An 8,146-nucleotide genomic window follows, 5' to 3' on the forward strand; every position below is an offset into this window, starting at 1 on the left:
GGAGAATTGCCTGAGCCCAGGAGGCGGAGGTTGCGGTGAGCCGAGATCGCGCCATTGCACTCCAGCCTGGGTAACAAGAGCGAAACTCCGTCTCAAAAAAAAAAAAAAAAAAGACTAGTCCAAGTGCTGTTGTTTTTCTCTAATTGGATCTTTTCAAATTCCCTTAGCTGGAAGTAATGAATTCTATTTCTGAAATATTATTATATTTTATAATAGGTCATATCTGGATTAATGGTATAGAATATAGATCCTTAGGATGACAGAATAGGAAGATGCTTTAGTGAGCACTTAGTAGAGCTATTTATGTTTTAAATTTATTTTCATTAAAGTAATATATTACTGTTGATTAAAAGTCAATAATATTACAAGGATGATAATAAAGAATAGTCCCGCGCCAGTCGCGGTGGCTCAAGCCTGTAATCCCAGCACTTTGGGAGGCTGAGGCGGGTGGATCACGAGGTCAAGAGATCGAGACCATCCTGGTCAACATAGTGAAACCCCGTATCTACTAAAAATACAAAAAATTAGCTGGGCAAGGTGGCGCCTGCCTGTAATCCCAGCTACTCAGGAGGCTGAGGCAGGAGAATTGCCTGAGCCCAGGAGGCGGAGGTTGCCGTGAGCCAAGATCGTGCCATTGCACTCCAGCCTGGGTAACAAGAGCGAAACTCCGTCTCAAAAAAAAAAAAAAAAGAATAGTCCCCTGCCTCATACCTTCCTGCTCCCAATTCCCACTCACTTGAGGCAACATTTTTTAACCTTTCATAATAATATGTTATAATCCTAGGTTTCAATTTTAGCCACTCCATTATCTATTGATTTGCTGCAATCGAAGATACAAATTTAGTTTTCTTATACCTCTTTTCTTACATTTTTGGAACCCTGCATCTTACAAATACATGTAAGTCATCTCTCTTCCCACTTTCCCAATATAGTCATTTCACAATTGTTGATTAAATCACTGATTGGTGTTTTATGTTACCATAACTAGCTAAATAAAACGAATAGTTAAGCCATATAGTAGTTTAAATTCCTTCTTTATGCATCTTTATTTTTTTCTGAAGCTAAGGACACATCTTTAATATTTTGTTCAGGCCAGGTGTGGTGGCTCATGCTTGTAATCCAAGCACTTTGGAGGCCAAGGTGGGTGGATCACCTGAGGTTGGGAGTCCAAGACCAGCCTGACTAACATGGTGAAACCCCGTCTTAAAATAAATAAATAAATATAAATATATATCTATATATATACATATATAGATATATATTTCAATCTTGATGTGCTTATTGCTAATTCTTTTAAAACATCCAAAATAGTAAAATTTCTCTCAAAATAAATTCAGGTAATTTCTCTGCAACACATACACATATATCTCACAAACGTTTTTCCTTAGGAAATATTCTTTCTTGAGCTTTCTGTCCCCTGGCTTTGATCAAGTTTCAGTCTAGCTATGTATAAGTCAAGGTTTAAGGGCTTCTGGTCACCCTTATCCTGGGGTGACATCATCCTTGTGGACTGAATGTCACCCTAAAAATTCTATGTTAAAATCCTAACCCCTAATGTAATGATATTAGGAGGTGGGGCTTTGGGGGGAGGTGATTAAATCATGAGGGCACAGCCTTCATGGATAGGATTAGTGGTCTTATACTATCTAGGATAGTGCCCAGAGAGTTCTTTCATCTCTTCTGCCATGTGTCAACCCAGCAAAAAGTCATCATCTTGCTACATGTGGTAGTGCACGCTCGCTGTCTAGGAGTTAGAGCCCAGCTTTGGCAACATGGCAAGACCTTGCCTCTAAAAAAAAAAAAAAAAAAGAGAGAGAGAGAGAAAGAAAAGCACAGAAAAGAGAAAAAGATGGCTGTCTGTGAACCAGGAAGAAAGTCCTCACCAGATGCTGAACATGCTGGTACCTTGATCTTGGACTTCCCAGCCTCAAGAACTGTGAGAAATAAATGTGTGTATAAATTATTGTTTATAAGCCACTTAGTCTATAGTATTTTTGTTATAGAGGCCCAAACAAACAAAGACATGGAGATTCTGGAATAGCTTTGTTCCTTCCTTACATGCACATGTAATTATTATAATTATCAGCTAGGTATAGAAGACCAGCCTGAAAATTATTTTTCTCAAATGTTAAAGGAATTGCTCCACTCTCGTCTAGCTTCCAGTGTTGCTGTCAAGAATGCCAATTCTATTCTTATTCCTAATCCATGGATATGATCTATTCCTTTTCAGTAAGCTTTTAGGGTCTTCTCTCTCTTGGTGTTTTATAATTTTAAAAGCATGTGGCTAGGAAAAAAAAAAGAAATACCTAAAAATCAATCATCTAAGCTCCCATATTAGGAAACTAGGAAAATAAGAATAAGTTAACTGCAAAGTAAGCATTAAGAAAATAAAGTTTTAAAAAATTAGAGCCCAAATCAATGAAATTGAAAGTAAAAAATTAAGAGTGTTGGAGCTGCTCCACTTCCTTCTGTTTTCAGGGAGATGGATCTTACTTCCCCAGGGACTTGGCTGGAAAGGGCTCTCTAGCATCTAGGCTACACTGCAAAGGGTGGGGTATTTCAAGAGTTTACAGGAAGAGTCTGTTACTTTTTAAATTAACTTAATTGTCCTTTAGACTGTTTATTTTTGGATCAAGTCCTATGCCAGGGATTTTAACTGCACTTTGAATGTGTTCCCAAGGTTATGATGACCCTTGGATGCTATTTTTGGAAGGAGGCGGAATGGTGACAGTATGCAAAATCAATACTCAAAAGCCTGAGGAGCCTCTGGATTTTGACTTCAGCAGCACCAATGTTATTAATAAAATTGTCTGCAGTCAGAGGGGCTCTGAAGCATTTCCCTGGATGTGATGACTGAAGTCCTACAGATCATCATATGTCCTGCCAAGCATTATTTCAGGTTGTCTACTTTTGGAAATTTAGGAACTTTGCAACTTGACTTCCAAAGATTCTTATTTGATGCAAGCATTTCATTGTAATCAGACCCAGGTCAACGGATCTGATTTCTTTGTTGACACCCTTTACAAAGGCATTAGTCCTATCTTGTAAGGTTTCTATTCACATAAATGACAGGATTTCTTTCATTATAGCATATTATTAGAATGAAGAAGGGCAAAATATGTTTCATGGAATATTACTGTTGCCCTGATGAAGAAGTTCCTGAAACTGAGTCTTCAGGATGATGATTCATTGTGACATTTATGCATATTTTCATAAGTTGAGTTCTCATTCTGAGTAGGAAAATCTTCATCTTTTTTTTTTTTTTTTTTTTTTTTTTGAGACGGAGTTTCGCTCTTGTTACCCAGGCTGGAGTGCAATGGCACCATCCCGGCTCACCGCAACCTCCGCCTCCTGGGTTCAGGCAATTCTCCTGCCTCAGCCTCCTGAGTAGCTGGGATTACAGGCACGCGCCACCATGCCCAGCTAATTTTTTGTATTTTTAGTAGAGACAGGGTTTCACCATGTTGACCAGGATGATCTCAATCTCTTGACCTCGTGATCTACCTGCCTCGGCCTCCCAAAGAGCTGGGATTACAGGCCTGAGCCACCGCGCCCGGCCATAATTTCTTACTGAATTTTCTATAGAGAACATGCATGAAGAAGAAAAAAGCAAGGCCCCTGTATCATAATAGTTATATATTTTGTGAACAAATGCTTTCGTGAAGTCATAGATTATCTAGTATTAGACTATCCCGTGGCTCGGCCTTTAAACTCAGAGGAATCATTTTGAGCCAGGATAAATAAGTTAGATGTTCTATTCCCTTTAAGTAGAACTTTTCAAGAGTCTAAAGATTTAAAGTTTGTTGAAGTCCTATCAGAAATGTTCTTTTGTGGGGCCAGGCACAGTGGCTCAAGCCTGTAATCCCAGCACTTTGGGAGGCCGAGGCGGGTGGATCACGAGGTCAAGAGATCGAGACCATCCTGGTCAACATGGTGAAACCCCGTCTCTACTAAAAATACAAAAAATTAGCTGGGCATGGTGGCACATGCCTGTAATCCCAGCTACTCAGGAGGCTGAGGCAGGAGAATTGCCTGAACCCAGGAGGTGGAGGTTGCGGTGAGCCGAGATGGTGCCATTGCACTCCAGCCTGGGTAACAAGAGCGAAACTCCATCTCAAAAAAAAAAAAAAAAAGAAAAGAAATGTTCTTTTGTTTATTTGCTATTAGAAAATGCAAAGGCATGTGGACATTGATGCCAGAGCTCATTATGTACTAAAGCAGTTGTTCTCTAAGTGTTGCACCAAGACTAACAACATCAGAAACACCCAGGAACTTGTCAGGAATGCTGGGGGTGAGGTCTAAAATCTGTATTTTCACAAGCTCCTCCCAGGAAATTCTGATGCATGTTAAAGTTTGGAAACTACTATTTAAAGGATACTTTTTTAAAGTTAGGATTTAATTGCATTGAGGTGTTTGCTTTTACCTGTTATTTCTTTGTAAAAGTTCTGAAATTGAGGCATCACTTAACAAGTCTGAACTATTCTTTATATGATGTATTTCTAAAGTATACCTTTTTAAGAAATCTATGGACAAGATAAAAAAGTCTTCAGAGTCATATATTTTCTCCTTACTCTTAAAACTATTCAATGCAGCACTTACTAGATACTTTTCATTTGCCCGTAAACATTTCTTGACCAAATGCCCATCAATGATAGACTGGACAAAGAAAATGTGGCACATACACACCATGGAATACTATGCAGCCATAAAAAACGACAAGTCCATGTCCTTTGTTGAGACATGGATGAATCTAGAAACCATCATTCTCAGCAAACTGACACAAGAACAGAAAACCAAACCCCACATATTTTCACTCATAGGTGGGTGATGTACAATGAGAGCACTTGGGCACAGGGAAGGGAACAACACTCACTGGGCTAGGTGCGGGGGTGGAGCGGAAGGGAGGGGAGGGACAGTGGAGGGGCAGGGAGGATGGGGAGGGATAACACCAGGAGAAATGCCCGATGTCAGCAACGGTGGGGGTAAAGTGGGGCGGGGAAACAGCAAACCACCATGGCATATATGTACCTATGCAACAATCGGGCAGGATGAAGGATGTGCACACATAACCCAAAGCCCAAATTACAAAAAAAAAAAAAAAAATCAATTAAAAAAAAACAGTGGTTTGTTACAAGACTAAAGATACTCTTATTATGCAATATAGCAATTGCATTCCTTAATACTGACCCAAAGTTGAAGAATTAGGTCCACATAAAAATGTGCACACAGATACTTATAGAAAGTTTCTTCATAATTTCCAAAATTTGGAAGCAACCAACATGTTCTTCAGTAGGTGAATGGATAAACTGAGATATATGCAGACAATAGAATATTATTTCGTGCTAAAAAGAAATGAGCCATCAAGCCACAAAAAAAAAATGTGGAGGAATCTTAAATGTATATTACTAAAGAGGACAATCTGAAAAGGCTATATACTGTATGACTTCAGCTATATGAAATCCCGGGAACAGCAAAACCATGGAGACAGTAAAAAGATTAGTGGTTTCCAGAATTTGTGGGGAGAGAGAGATGACTAGACAGAGCATGAAGGATTTTAGGGCAGTGAAACCACGCTGTATGATACTGTCAGGGTGGATACTCATTATGCATTTGTCCAAACTCACAGAATGTACACCGCCAAGTGAACCCTAACATAAACTATGGAGACTGGGTGGTAATGATGTTTCCATGCAGGGTCCACCTGCTGGGAATGTTGATAATGAGGAGGCTGTGCATGTGTGAGGGAAAGGGGTATATGGGAAATCTCTGTACTTTCAGCTCAGTTTTATTGTGAACCTAAAACTGCTTTAAAAAAATAAAGTCTACTAAAAAACAAAGACAAAAAAACTAGAAAAAAATGCAAAATGACATGCTTTTGTGTGTTCTGTCTCATTCATCAAATTTGATATTTCTTTGATAACTTTCTTTTTTCTCCATTGACTCCTGTTTAAATGCTTATTAGCTGGTTATTATTCATCCTGGAATCAACCTGTATATGTCTTATCTTTTCTCTCCTGTTTTTCCATTTGTTTTCTAGGTATACTTTTGGAAAGAGCTCTTCAACTTTATCACTCTATTAGCTTTAAAGTGTTTCTGATATCACATTTAGAAAATATATTTATAAAATCTCTTCTGTTAATTTGTTCATTTTTTACAAGTATTAGCACTGTCTTTTTGTTTTGTAGATGTAATGTCTTTTTTTATCTCTCTGATGACCGTATATATTTCTTCTTTGCCCTTGTTTTAAGTTCCTTCTTCTGATTTCTTTTTGTTTTTCGTTTTTTAAGTTGGAGGCTTTTCTGAATGTTATTTATATCTGTTTACTCATATTTAAGAAAGAAATGTGCACACATATATACACACAAAAGTGACTTGAATTCTTTTTGTGTGGACCTGGTTTATTTATGAGTTAGTTTAATTATAGGATTAACAGGAAAGGGCCTGAGTCTTTGTATTGGAAAACTCAAAATGTCAGTTAACTGTGGGAGTTTTCCCCTCTTGGGCCAGTCACTACAGTGGGATCCTCCAGTGTTCTGCTTATGGCATAACCCTGGCTATGAGTACCTTAGGGGTCAGGGAGGAAAGGGCTTGGAAATCCCACTTTCCTCTGTGAAACTGTTAATAAACCTCCTTTTTCAGCACAGTTGCCTCCTTTCCCTTCTGTGTCTTGTGTCACCCAGTTGGGTATCTCTCTGATTAAATTTCTTGGTAAAACAAAGCTGGGGGATGAGTACTTGTCGAACTGCCCCGGGGGCCGCAGTGTGCCTACGCCTCATTGAGACCACGTCCCAGCCTAATCACTTAACTCACCGTTCACAGGACCCGAAGCCTCAAATCACAAAGCCTCTCCGGGGTTGGTGCTTGTCGGGTTCTCCCCCAGCAGGGAGCTTTCTCTCATTTACTCAGTAAGTTACCAAATTCATACACTTTACATCTTTTTAATTCTTATATATTGCTATCTCTTTGGTGTTCTTTAGCCTTCTGTGAGTCACTCATTCATTGCATTCATTTATGCATTCGACAAACATTTTCTGAACACTTTCTTTGTGTCTGGCACTGTGTCAGATGAAGTGGATGCAGTGAGCTAAGAGGCAGAAATCTTTTTCCTCACGTGCCTTACATTGTAGGAGCAAGAGCCAGATAATAGACAAACAAATAACATATACAGTATGTCAGATAGTGGTCAGTACCACATGTGGGAAAAAATAACATGGGGAAGAGGTAGAGAACATGCTGGTCAGGGAAGCCCCACAGATAAGGGGATATTTGAGCTGACAGCTGGCAAAAGTGTAGAAATAGGCCTTAGAGCAGAAAGTGAAGGCAGTCCTGCAGCTCTGGGCTGATGACCTGAGCATGGCTAGATGCTTTTCCTCTGCTCCCATAGCATCTTGAACATGCTTTAATTATAACACTTAGCACCATGTGCTATTGCGATTATTAAATTACATGTCTGTTTCTATGACTTGGCAGAGCCGCTCAACATCTGGAACTTTGTCTTATTAACTACTATATTCCCAGAAACTAATACATCCTATTAGATGTTCAGTGCATAATTGTTGATTCAATGAATGAGAAATGAAAAGTTCAAGTAGCCGGGCGCGGTGGCTCAAGCCTGTAATCCCAGCACTTTGGAAGGCTGAGGCGGGTGGATCACGAGGTCAAGAGATCAAGACCAACCTGGTCAACATGGTGAAACCCCGTCTCTACTAAAAATACAAAAAATTAGCTGGGCATGGTGGCACGTGCCTGTAATCCCAGCTACTCAGGAGGCTGAGGCAGGAGAATTGCCTGAACCCAGGAGACGGAGGTTGTGGTGAGCCGAGATCGCGCCATTGCACTCCAGCCTGGGTAACAAGAGCGAAACTCCGTCTAAAAAAAAAAAAAAAAAAAAAAAAAAAAAAAAGAAAAGTTCAAGTAAATTGCTGACCAGAATCAAGCCCTCAGGCTCTGAATTTAGGGTTAGGAGTCTGGGTTAGGAAGAAAGACTGTATATATGCTTTTGAGGCAAGCAGTTAGTGAGGGAATGAGGCACGATTACTTGCAGGTAGCTACAAGCAATAAAAATGGGGTAAAAAATGTTAGAGCAGAGGGACACGCCCCCTAGGAGATGGGAACTGTTAGAACCAGCTGTGACAATGAACCCAGA

General features: G+C 39.7%; 1 pseudogene; it reads left to right on the plus strand.

The window, feature by feature from the left end:
- Positions 1–2,015: 2,015 nt before the first annotated feature.
- LOC101044988 (cell cycle checkpoint protein RAD1 pseudogene) lies at positions 2,016–3,182 on the plus strand (annotated as a pseudogene).
- Positions 3,183–8,146: the final 4,964 nt, after the last annotated feature.

Source organism: Saimiri boliviensis, chromosome 19 (genome assembly GCF_048565385.1).
Source record: "Saimiri boliviensis isolate mSaiBol1 chromosome 19, mSaiBol1.pri, whole genome shotgun sequence".
In the NCBI taxonomy this organism is placed as follows: Eukaryota; Metazoa; Chordata; class Mammalia; order Primates; family Cebidae; genus Saimiri; species Saimiri boliviensis.